This window comes from Triturus cristatus, chromosome 11, assembly GCF_964204655.1.
Source record: "Triturus cristatus chromosome 11, aTriCri1.1, whole genome shotgun sequence".
NCBI lineage: Eukaryota > Metazoa > Chordata > Amphibia > Caudata > Salamandridae > Triturus > Triturus cristatus.
Genome location: NC_140594.1, coordinates 336,820,672 through 336,832,950, shown reverse-complemented (window position 1 = coordinate 336,832,950; position 12,279 = coordinate 336,820,672).

Genomic DNA, 12,279 nt, shown 5'->3' with positions numbered 1-12,279 from the left:
TAGGAGCAACGCCTTTCATTAATCCAATATCTTTCCCTGAAAAGACCCATACATCAGACAACACTGTGTCTCTCATTTCAACAGGCAAGTCATCTGCTATAATTGGAGGATATAAATCATTCACTTATGTACACTGCCTTGCCATTTTAAAGACTACATCCTCATTTTTTCTATGGAATGCTATTCCATCTGGCGCCATCCCTATGTGGACCACGCTGATCTACCTCAAAGGATGTGCCAAGCACGCACTCCTCCGCCTCCCTCAGGCACCGACATTGAGATGTGTACTTGAATAATATTTCTCCCACTCCATCAAATATTGTGAAGACACCTGTACATTTGAATTCACTTGATCATTTGTATGGAAACCCATATTCGCTCTTCTACTTCTGCATTTGACCATTCACATTCTGATTTTGTATAGGAGCTTGAGGTATTTACAAACTCTGTCCTCTACCATTTGAAATTTGTTGATTCTGATACTGATTCTGTTGATTCATAAAATGTTATGTTTAACAAACTCCTACGCTCGCGCCTCCAATGGTCCAATTTTCCACACATGTGGTGAGGAAATTGTTTCTTCAAATCATCTCGATTACCTCTACCTCTTCCTTGTGGCATCAAATTTGTCACAGTATTTCCATTTAGCAGTACACCTCTCATTGCGGTAGGAGTCAAACATTCTCTTGATACACTTCTGCAAAATCTGTATTGATATATCCTCCTTTTTTTGCTGCTTTCATCTGAACAAACATTAATTTCTCATTTAACTTTTATTTCTCGTTTCATTGTCATCACCACAATATTTTGCATACCGAAGAATCTCATCAATAGTCTTACATTGCCAACAGATCAAATGCTGCTGAATCATAGCACTAATCTTTGGTCTCAGTCCATACACAGATCTGTACACAAAATGTCCCATATCTTTTTCAGTAAGGTTTTCAATTCCACTTTACTGTTAAAACACCTGTAAAAGTCTTTCATAGTATGCATGCACTGATTCTTTAAATTCTTGAGTAGTCCTGTCTATTCTCACCCAATCTATTTCTTTTGGCGAAATGTTCCCCTTCAGCTAGGTAATAACCTTTTGGATCTCTTGGATGTTTTTCTTTTGGCCAATCTACAGCAATTTTACACTCAACACGCAAATCAGTTGGAACTACGACATCAAACAAGCCATCAAAATCCTTCCATAACACCTTTGAAACGTTCACAAACCTCTCTACCTGTTTGTACCACTCCACTGGTTTTTCTCTCAATCTTGGAAAATTATTTGTAAATGACAATATATCCTACCTCGACCAAGGAACATGGACAAACCCACCTCCTGGTACTTCTCTCATCGTATATAATGTATAATCAGCTGCTTCTGCTCTTGACTCTTCCACAGGCTACAATGGTAAGACCACTGAAGTCTCTATTTTAGCTTCTTTTTTTTTAGCCCATCTTCCTTTCCATCGATCTAATTCACCTCATCATCTTAATGTACTTATTAATTTATTAATCTGCAAACGCTTACCTGAAACATTCAAACTCTCTAAATCTCTATCACTGAAATCTAATCTATACGTTTTTTGTAGAGCTTTAGACTTTTCTATGCCAACTCCATATGTTTGTGTAATTTCTGCAAATTTTCCGTGAAGGTTTCTCGCTCTCTTTGTAATGTTCTTGCACATAAAAAGCAACTCCTCATCCTGATATTTTCCTAAACTCTCAGAACTAATTGCACCTGAAATAATTTCTTCTAAATTTCTTCTAAAAAGTATTCTTTTAATTTACTCACATCAACATTTGAATTATTATTCTGACCACTACAACTAGGCACAATTTCTTTTATCCACTCATCTAATTCTTCTTATGAAGGACCAAATGATTTCTGAATATTTTCACTCGCTCCACTTCTTGATCCTGATGTAGTCCTCATTTTTCCCTTAATCTGTAATAATCTCTTTGGATCTATATATGCACCTCACTTTGGAGTTTGGATAAACCTTTCTGAAATGTTAATGAACTGCTCTGATTCCCCTGACCCTACACTAACATTTGTCCCATTATTTTCAATCAGTCCTTGATTAGTCTCACTCCTATAGACTGTATGAATCCCCCTCATGTTTCTATCTGGCACTGTCAAAGCATGTACTCGGGAAACTTCTTGTCCATTATTGTACAATGGAACAATTGGACCAATAGTCTCTGGAAAATGACTAAACATCTGAATTCAATGGTGTATTCATTCTAGACAAATCTTCTTTAACCATATATTGACTTTGACTCGCACTCGCTGAAGTTTTATTTTAGGCACTCCTATTTGAACTAACGGAGCACTCGGAAAAGCACTTGTCTCTACCCTATTTTGTTCTGCTTGATAAGGTGGTGTCTATTCACCAATAATATTTCTAGACCTATGTTCCTCAACATTCTTCCTCTTCTCCTCATCATTTTCTGATTCTCTAGTCTGAGCCACCATAACTGGAAACATCCTTGTTTCTTTGGCTTGTCTCTTCTCCACAATTTCTTTTGAGCATTACATTTTGCTTCTGAATTTCTACTCACAGTATTCATATATCTGCTCTGATATCTATCTCTTTCTCTCTTGTATGCCACATGCTCCCATTCCTCAAGAGCCTCATACTGCATAGGTCTAGGATTGGGTCTCAAATTATTATTTTGTCTCCTAAATTCTCTAGAACTCTAGGACTAAAAGTAACATTTTCTGGAAATGCTAAATCACCATCTTGCTCTATATATTTCATACAATTCTCTAACCATGTAAACTCATGATAACCCCTTTCTAATGATAAAAATGAAGCAGGTGTCTTCAGGAGCCACATAAATTTCTTCCCTAATAGGTATTGGCTCATCTTTACTAAATAAAGTCTTCAAAAAGGTTAACAATTTAATATTTCTCTACGCTATTACTAAACTATGTAAGTATAGATCTAACAATACTTCTTCTGCGTTATGATTCTCTGCTAACAATTAAAACAAATCCATGTCCAATCTCAGCATGACTCACACCAACCAACCACTACCAGGGCGGCACTCTGTGACGATTACACTAACCAACCAATATCAGCATGGCACTTGGTGACAACATCAGTTTAATTCCTCCAACTGACTCTCCCCTTTACAAATCAACTTTTTTTTGCAGTCTTGAATTCCCATCAGTCTCCTGAGGATTGGATTTGTTTTAGTTAGTTCTAGAGAATTTGTTAGTAATTACTGCCTTATTTTTGATTGTTCCAAAGGAAGCAGTGAAAATTTTATCACCAAAGATCAGTTTACTATATCTCTAAATACATGATTTGGGCCCACATAGACATTCGGTCCTCCGATAGATCTTTTAGTAAAGCTGATAGGGACTAGGCAAATATGAGACGGATGCTATATAGAATCATATACAATAGGAATTCTCTTCACTGCAGCAAAACCTCGACCAGTGCAATTTTACCCTCTGTCAAGAGAAAAACTCTCATGACTTCTCTATATGAGTTTTCTGAAGTGACCCAAATAAGCTCCCGCTATTCTGCACTTTCTCAAGATTACCTGTGCAAATACTGACATTGTGCAAATACTGACAATATGGCTATTGCTCAGCACCAAAAGTAGACAATGCACATTTACTTAGTGTATGCCACACTAAGACTGCCCTTAGGCTTATAACATAACATGTGTATTTGTAAAGCGTACGTTCACCCAGAGGCATCTTGGCGCTGAATAACAGATGTTTATTGTTACCCAACTCAATGGTACTCATTTTATCGACCTCAGATGGATGAAAGGCTGAGTCGACCTGCAGGGATTTGAACCTGTGACCATGAGGTCGAACACAGGCCCCTGCAATGGATGCATTAGTCCACTGAGCCACCAGACCCGGTCTCCCAGGATCTTACAACATAGGCGGACCCGTTACTTCCATTTAAGGTCAACAAGTAGGATCACAACATAAAACATAAAGGTACATAGTTAACAAACGTCTGTCCCTAACTTCCGTCTAATTTACCTAATATAATTCAGTCTAAAACTAACCATCCTCTGCTACCAGAAACTGATCTTACAGAAGCGGTGTACATTTTATTACCAATGATCAGTTTACTGTTTCCCTAAATACAAGATTTGGGCCAGCATAAACATTAGGTCCTCTGTAAGATCTTTTAGTAGAGCTGATAGGGACTAGGCAAATATGAGATGGATGCTATTTTCCCTCTTGAGGACATTCAGGGAAGAAATAGCCTAACTAAACAGATTTGCTATCCTACATTTGTCATAATGTACATTAGTAATGACACACTCACTGTTAATTATGAAGATACCTATATATCTATCTATCTATATATCTATATATCTATCTATCTATCTATCTATATATCTATCTATCTATATATATATATATATATATATATATATATATATATATATATATATATATATATATATATATATATATATATATATATATATATATATATATATTACCTACTGGCGGTCGCCAGTAGATAGTTATAGTTAGGACCGAGCTCCCATAGGAAATCTGAAAATTCTATTTTGAATAACTTTGGCGCCGGTTGACGAATCCTCGCGAAATTTTCAAAATAGGTGGGGCCCTCCGCTCCGCTCCTACCCTGAAAGTCTCGGGGGGATTCGTCAAGCGGGGGCTGAGAAAAAAGGGGGGTCCTAAAACACGTTTTCCCCATGCAATTTTCTATAGGGACCTTTAGTCCAAGGTACAGCCCGAACGGCTGAACAGAATTACTTAAAATTTGGCAGAGAGGTAGTCCTCAGGTCAGGGAAGTGCCTTTTGCAGGTCTGGTGTCAATCTGTTTAGTAGTTCCTGAGAAAATCAAAAGTAAAATCATATATATATGTGGGCGGAGCCTAACCACACATCTCATCCTGAGATCTGATTGGCTGTCAGCACTTCATCCAAGAAGTGTTGGCAGCCATCTTGGGACCAATGTACATGATAGCACCTCATTAAAAAGCATTGCAGTTAATAGAAGGTTTTAAGACTTTAGTTACATTATAAATCATTTGTTGATGGTACCATACTCATTTTAGGAATTGTGGTATGTTCTAAGGTGATTTCACCATGTGAAAAAGCCTTCTGCTGGGATATCATGATTGAGAGAAAAATATTTTCTCATGCTTTTCCCACAGAGGTTTGGAAGGTGATCTATAAGCTAAACTGAGAGCTTATTTTCTGTAAATTCACATTATCTTTCTCAGTCATGTGAGAATGAAGTCTGACATTCTCAGTAAAACATGTACATCCAACAAGGGCAGAGACTGTCAGTTGATTCCTTTGTGTTCTACTGCAGCTTCCCAGAGTGTTCCAAAGAACAACTAGAGCGCTATCAGTCCTACTTATGATAAACATTTGGCACACCTGAAGCCATCTTGCTTGGATTAAAGTGGTAACTCTTAAAACATTTAATTTAAAAAGGAACAAAATGAGGGGGTTCATTTTTCCATAAAAAGTATGAATAGTGCTGCAGAAAGAAAAATTAGGGCACATTTTGAGTGACTTCTCAAATCCTCTTCTATTTCATTAAAAAAATTCTGATATGCAGACTGAAACATGCACTTTCAATACCAGCAGCAGTTTTCCCTGGTGAGCAGTTGCTTTACTACAGTGATCTAATGAGCAAAAAGAGTGCTAACATTCTGAATTTATGGCAAATGTGTGACACATCTGAATGCCTTCTTGATGGAATCAAAGTAAAAAACTGAAAGTATTTCCTACTGAGGAGACTGCAGTAAATGAGGAAATTAGGAAACTTCATAACAAATAAGTCTCCCAAGATGGCCACCAGAGACAAAAGAGCCCAAATGTAGCCCAAATATCACCCAGATGTAGCCCAAGTATAGCCCAATGACAGAATGTCCCAGAGTGTTCTTAAAAACAACTAGAGCGCTTACTGTCTTCATTATGACAAAAGTATGGCACACCTGAAGCCATCTTGATTGGAATTAACTGGTAACACTTAAAACATTTAATTTAAAAAGGAACACATTGAGGGGATTCATTTTGCCATAGGAATTATGATTAATGCTGAAGAAAGAAAATGAGGGCACATTTTGAGTGACTTCTCAAATCCTCTTCTATTTCATTAAAAAATTCTGACATGAAGACTGAAACATGCACTTTTAATACCAGGAGCAGACTTCCATGGTGAACAGTAGTTTTACTACAGTGATCTAATGAGCAACTAGAGTGCTAACATTCAGAATTTATGGCAAATGTGTGACATATCTGAATACTTTCATGATGGAATCAAAGTAAAAAACTGAAAGCATTTCCTACTGAGGAGACTGCAGTACATGAGGAAATTAGGAAACTTCATAACAAATAAATCTCCCAAGATGGCCACCGGAGACAAAAGAGCCCAAATGTAGCCCAAAATCACCCACATGTAGCCCAAATATAGCCCAATGACAGAAGTGTGCAAAACACTTATTATTTTGTGTTTTTGCTAAGCCTGGGCGAAGCACTACGCTACGATCGCGTAGTTTGCGAAGTTCGCGCTACTTCGCACTACGCGAACTGCATGTAGCACAGTGCGAACACACGTAGCGTAGTGTTGCGTAGTGCTGCGGTCATTTTTTGCTTGCTCGCGGTCCTCAACGTCAAGTTGGCGACCGCAAGCAAGCAAAATGACATCCCGGCGAGACTTTTTCCTTGTTCGCGATCAGCAACTTCAAGTTGGCGATCGCGAGCATGGAAAATAAACCTCCCGGCGAGATTCCCAACGCGAGGAGGTCAGGTTTCTCATTGCGAGTGGTCGCGTATGCTCGCGACCGCTCGCGATGAGAAACTACCAGTTCGCGTTGAGAAAGCTGAAGCTCGAGTAAAAATCTACTCGAGCAGCAGAAAACTACAGCTCGCACTGTGCAAGATGCCATTTTCAATGATTGCATAGTGCCGGTTGCTTGTCCGCACTGTGCAATCATTGAAAACGTCATCTGGCACAGTGCGAACAAGGTACTACGCAGTTCGCGAAGTGCTACGCATAGCTCGCGTAGTGCGAACTTCACTTTGCGTAGCTTCGCGAAGTGCTACTTCGCGAACTACGCCCAGGGTTAGTTTTTGCATTGTTATATAGTGCAGACTTGTCAGGTATTGGAGTGCTTTACATGAGCATTGGTTACATCACACAAGAACAAATTCATTTTGGTTGTAGACATGGGGAGACTAAGTGATTTGACCAGAATCACAGAATGTCGAGCTGAAGCAGAAACTCCAACCTGGTTCCCCAGTTGCAAAGTCTGCAGTTCTGGAAGTAACACCACATCCTCTCCCCTAAGGGCAACATTTAATCAAGTGGTCAACTGGATAAAAAAACATAAAGATAACAAATAATTTAAAAGTGCTTTGTCGCTATTTTAAAACTCAGAAAATATGTCCTTATTTTAGTCTTTTAGAGCACTAACCATAATTTTGATGCCAATAAGACCCTCTCATATATGTAATTTCTAAAGGAAATGCTCGAGGTATTACAGTTTTGATTACATCAAGATGACATCAGGCGTTCCACACTTTTGTACTAAATATAGAATGTTAGCAATCTAGTTGTTCATTAGGATACTGTTGAGAGGCAGAGGCCAGGGGCACGGACTCTGAAAATTGAAGGCAGGTAGGAGGGTGCAAAGGCAACAATTTAACCACACTGAGCAGGCAGGAAGGGCCGTGGCAGCACAACAGACTATGGAGGGCAGTGGAAAGGGGGGCAGGGGCAACAAACCAACAATACAGGACTTGCAAGAGAGGCTGTGGCAATGTAATAGACCATTGTGGGCAGAAGGAAGAGGCAATGGTAGTACAACCATACATGCCAACAGACCCGATTCAGCCAGGAAACGTCCAATGTCTTTAAGCTCAAATGGGCTTTATTTGATCTTTCTCCTGTCTACAATCTCCTCTTTTTCAATGTAACTCAAAGGGGAAAATCAATACCCCAGTTTTTTTTCAAAATCTCCCTCTTACCAATTTCAAAATGTTCGCAAGTATGGTACATTGGATCATGGAAGGAAATGGGGTAGGGACATGGACTTGGATAACAGAGGACAGGAGGGACATGGAGAGGTGCACCAAACTAACCCTGCAGGGCAGGCATCAGGGTTTGCAGCAGCACAATACACCACACAGGACATGCGGGACGGGAGTGCAGCACAACAATCCATAGAAAGCAAGAGGGAGGGGACAGGACCATGCACATGGACAACAGAGAACAGAGGTGCAAGAGGCAATGGTAGCTAGCTGACCATAATGGACAGACAGGAGAGAAAGCTGCAGCATAACAGACCATAAAGGGCAGGAGGGACGGATCAGGGGCATTACAATGGAACAGACAAGCCAGGAGGGAGGGAGTACGGGTCTGCACATGTAAACGGAGGGCTGGGGGCAAGGGGGCAGGGCAGGAGCAGCAAGATAGCCATGGAGGTCAGGCAGGATGGGCACTAGAAACAAAACACACCATGGAGAGCAACAATGAGACTATGATGGCATACACACAGACCATGGAGGGAAGGTGGGAGGGGGTCAGGGGCAGCTAACTGACCACACAGGGAAGGTGGGAGGGGCCATGGCAGCACAGAAGACCATGCATGGCAAGTGGGAGGGTTAGTGGCAGCACAATGGCTATGATGGGCAAGAAGGAGGGTGCAGGGGCATGCACAAAGGACGATGGAGGATAGAAGGGAGGGTCAGGACCTGTGCGCAGACAAGAAAGTTCAGGGGAAGGGGCCTCACAACAGACCGCACGGGGCAGGCAGGAGGAGCAGTTGCAGCACAACAGACCAGGGAGGGTAGACGGGTGTGGCAGTAAAATGGACCATGTAGGACAGGAGGAAGAGGATAGGGGCATGGCATGTGGACAGGCAGGGTGGAGGTGGCAGGGACAGGTTACAGTCATCTGACAATGCTAGGCAGGTGGGAGGGGAGTGGCAGCTCAACAGAACACTCAGAGTAGAAAGGAGTGGCAGGTCCATGGATCATGGTGGGCAAAAAGGATGGAGCAGGGGCATGCACAAAGACATCGGAGGGCAGGGTGAAGGAGAATAGGGGCAGCAAGCTAAGCACAGAGTTTAAGCAGGAGGTCAATGATGGGGCATAGAATTGGGCAATGGAGGACAGGAGGAGTGGACTGGTACATCATACTAAATTGAGGGCAGTGGCAGCACATCAGACCATGCATGGCAGGAGGAAGGAGGCTAGTCCATGGATTCACACCACAGAGGATAGGGAGGAGGGGGATGGGGCAGCAAGCTAACTGTTCAGAGAAGGCGGGTATTAGGAACTTTATTGTTTTTAAAACGTGTGTCTGTGCGAACTACTTAAAATATGAACAAGTATGCAGCATAATCTCACTTTTATTCAGGAAGAAGAGGACGTTTGTGACTGTGACTCCGGGCACACTTGGCAGAAACACCCCCTGACCCTCCACCCCCTATCGCAAAATGTAATGCCCGTGAAAAGGGTAGGTGAACACAGTGTTATATAGAACATAGTCCTGAGAGCACGATTGAAAATGAAAACTAGATATAGTGTATGGTATAAACTATGCACCAAAAAGTGTGATATAAGATGAACCGGGCGTGAAATATAATATGCAATACATTGTGCGCAATTACAGATTCATTGGAGAGCGCGAGATAGCACAGGCACTAGTGCGTGCTATGCGATATGCGCCTTGGAGTGTAATATGCACAGGGCAGTGTTGTGTAACCTAACTAGTCTCTAAAGTTGTAATATAAAATATATGTTTGGGAGTGTAACGTTGCATATGCACTGTGAAAAAGATATGGATCCCAGACTGTAATATGTGTGGCATAGCACTGTGCATTATAACATAGGCATCGAGGAAGGCACGCTAGATGGGGCAATATAACCCGTGCGAAGACAAGTGTGGCATGACATATTCACGGGGTGGTGTTACAGTGCACATGGGCTAGAGTGTGTCATAGCATATGCACTAGCTAGTGGAATGCAACACAGAGGTGTGTGGCACTCAGCAGGCAATGGTGGGTGTAACACAGCATTGGGCTCTGCCAGGAGCGCGCTGTGACTCTCAAGTGATGTTCGTCCCCTTTCCAGAGAGTAAAATAAAAAGTATTACACATCCGGCAGTGGATGTGTGTTTTATTAACCGTGAGGGGGGTTTCTTGCATAGTTTTGGTCGAATTTTTGTCGAATCCCCTTTGAATGGCTTGGTGTGCATGTGTATTAAATGTGCCCGTCAATAGCTACCCATGTTTGTATAAATAAACGACAAGGGTGTCTACCAGGATTAGGCACGGTAGGGCATCAGACATGTCAGAGCTTCACTAGTGGTGTAAATACATTCCACGTGGATTCATTGTATGCATAGTCGCCTTTTAATGAATATTACGCAAATCGTCATGGTGATAGGTATGTATGGTTTGTCCAGCATGTCCTAGGTGTGTCTATAAATATATATTTTTTAAAAATAATAAAAAACAGTGGCTGGCCCTGGGGATTGGGGTCAAAAAAATATAATTAGGAGACAGGCCCTGGGCGATGGGGTCATCAGGGCCAATAAATTAGAATAAGAAGGGGAACCACACAGCCCCCCTTCTTAAAAAACTAAAATAAATAAAAGACTGGCATCGTGCCGGAGGCCACGCCCCCTCTTTGCAGCACTCTGCAAACGCGCACCCTGGCGAATTGTAAGTTGGGGAATTAATTCCTCTTCAATACTGACGGTCCCTAAAGGCCAACTAGCCCAACAGGCATCTCCAGTATGCACCAGGGAGCTGCGCTGCAGACAGGTGTTCTGAGGCCAAGCCCCTTTTTACACCTCTCTGCAACGCAGCTCTGTGGTGCTTACTGGAGGTACCTAGTGGTCTAGTGTGACCCTAGGGACCCTTAGGATTCAAGGGGACTTAATCTCTCAACTTAGAACAGCCACAGGGCGCGTTTACACAGTGGTGAAGGGAGGGGACGGGGCCTGAGGTGACGTGTGCAAACACGCACTATGGCATGTTTTAAATTGGGGATATAATTTCCCTTCAATACTGAGGGCCCCTGGGGGCTAACTAGCCCACCAAGTGCTTCCAGTAAGAGCCACTGAGCTGCATCGCAGAGAGGTGGTCCAGGCCGTGCCACTTTTTACACCTCTCTGCAACGCAGCTCTGTGGCACTTACTGGAGGTACCTAGTGGGCTAGTTGGACCCTAGGGACCCTCAGGATTCAAATGAACTTAATCTCCCAACTAAAAACGGACACAGGGCATGTTTACACAGTAGTGAAGGGAGGGGACGGGGCCTGAGTTAACGTGTGCAAAAATGCCCTGTGGCCTGTTTTAAGAGGTAGTTTTAATCCCCCTGCCCTATTATATACTAGGGGCTTACAGAGGAGGTCATGCTAATCACAGGGGGACCCCAACGCATAATGTTCCCTAGTGTATGTAGGTGTTTTCACTGTATTCTAAGTGTCTTTTAACATAGCACTGGCTCTAGGACTGGTTAGTCAGACGCAGTTACCACCAGTATCCGTCTGAAAAAGTTGAGGGTACAGGATGATTTTGCAACAAGGCTTCTTTCTGCTCTTCTTTTTGTTCTTTCTGCACGTTATCCTTCTTCCTGCACTTTTCTTCGTCTTTGAGGACTTCTGTTGCTTCTTTCTGCACTTCTTTTTTTTCTTTCTGTGCATTTTTTCTTCTTTCTTCACATGTCCTATCTCTGTAGGCATAGTTAGAAATTAGCATTTAAAAAACCTTTGAAATTCACAGAAATAACCATAGGTTTCAGGTAAGCCTGGGCGAAGCACTACGCTACGCTCGCGTAGTTTGCGAAGTTCGCGCTACTTCGCACTACGCGAACTGCACATAGCACAGTGCGAACATGCGTAGCGTAGTGTTGCGTAGTGCTGCGGTCATTTTTTGCTTGCTCGCGGTCCTCAACGTCAAGTTGGCGACCGCGAGCAAGCAAAATGACATCCCGGCAAGACTTTTTCCTTGTTCACGATCAGCAACTTCAAGTTGGCGATCGCGAGCATGGAAAATAAACCTCCCGGCGAGATTCCCAACGCGAGGAGGTCAGGTTTCTCATTGCGAGTGGTCACGTATGCTCGCGACCGCTCGCGATGAGAAACTACCAGTTTGCGTTGAGAAAGCTGAAGCTCGAGTAAAAATCTACTCGAGCAGCAGAAAACTACAGCTCGCACTGTGCAAGATGCCATTTTCAATGATTGCTTGTCCGCACTGTGCAATCATTGAAAACGACATCTGGCACAGTGCGAACAAGGTACTACGCAGT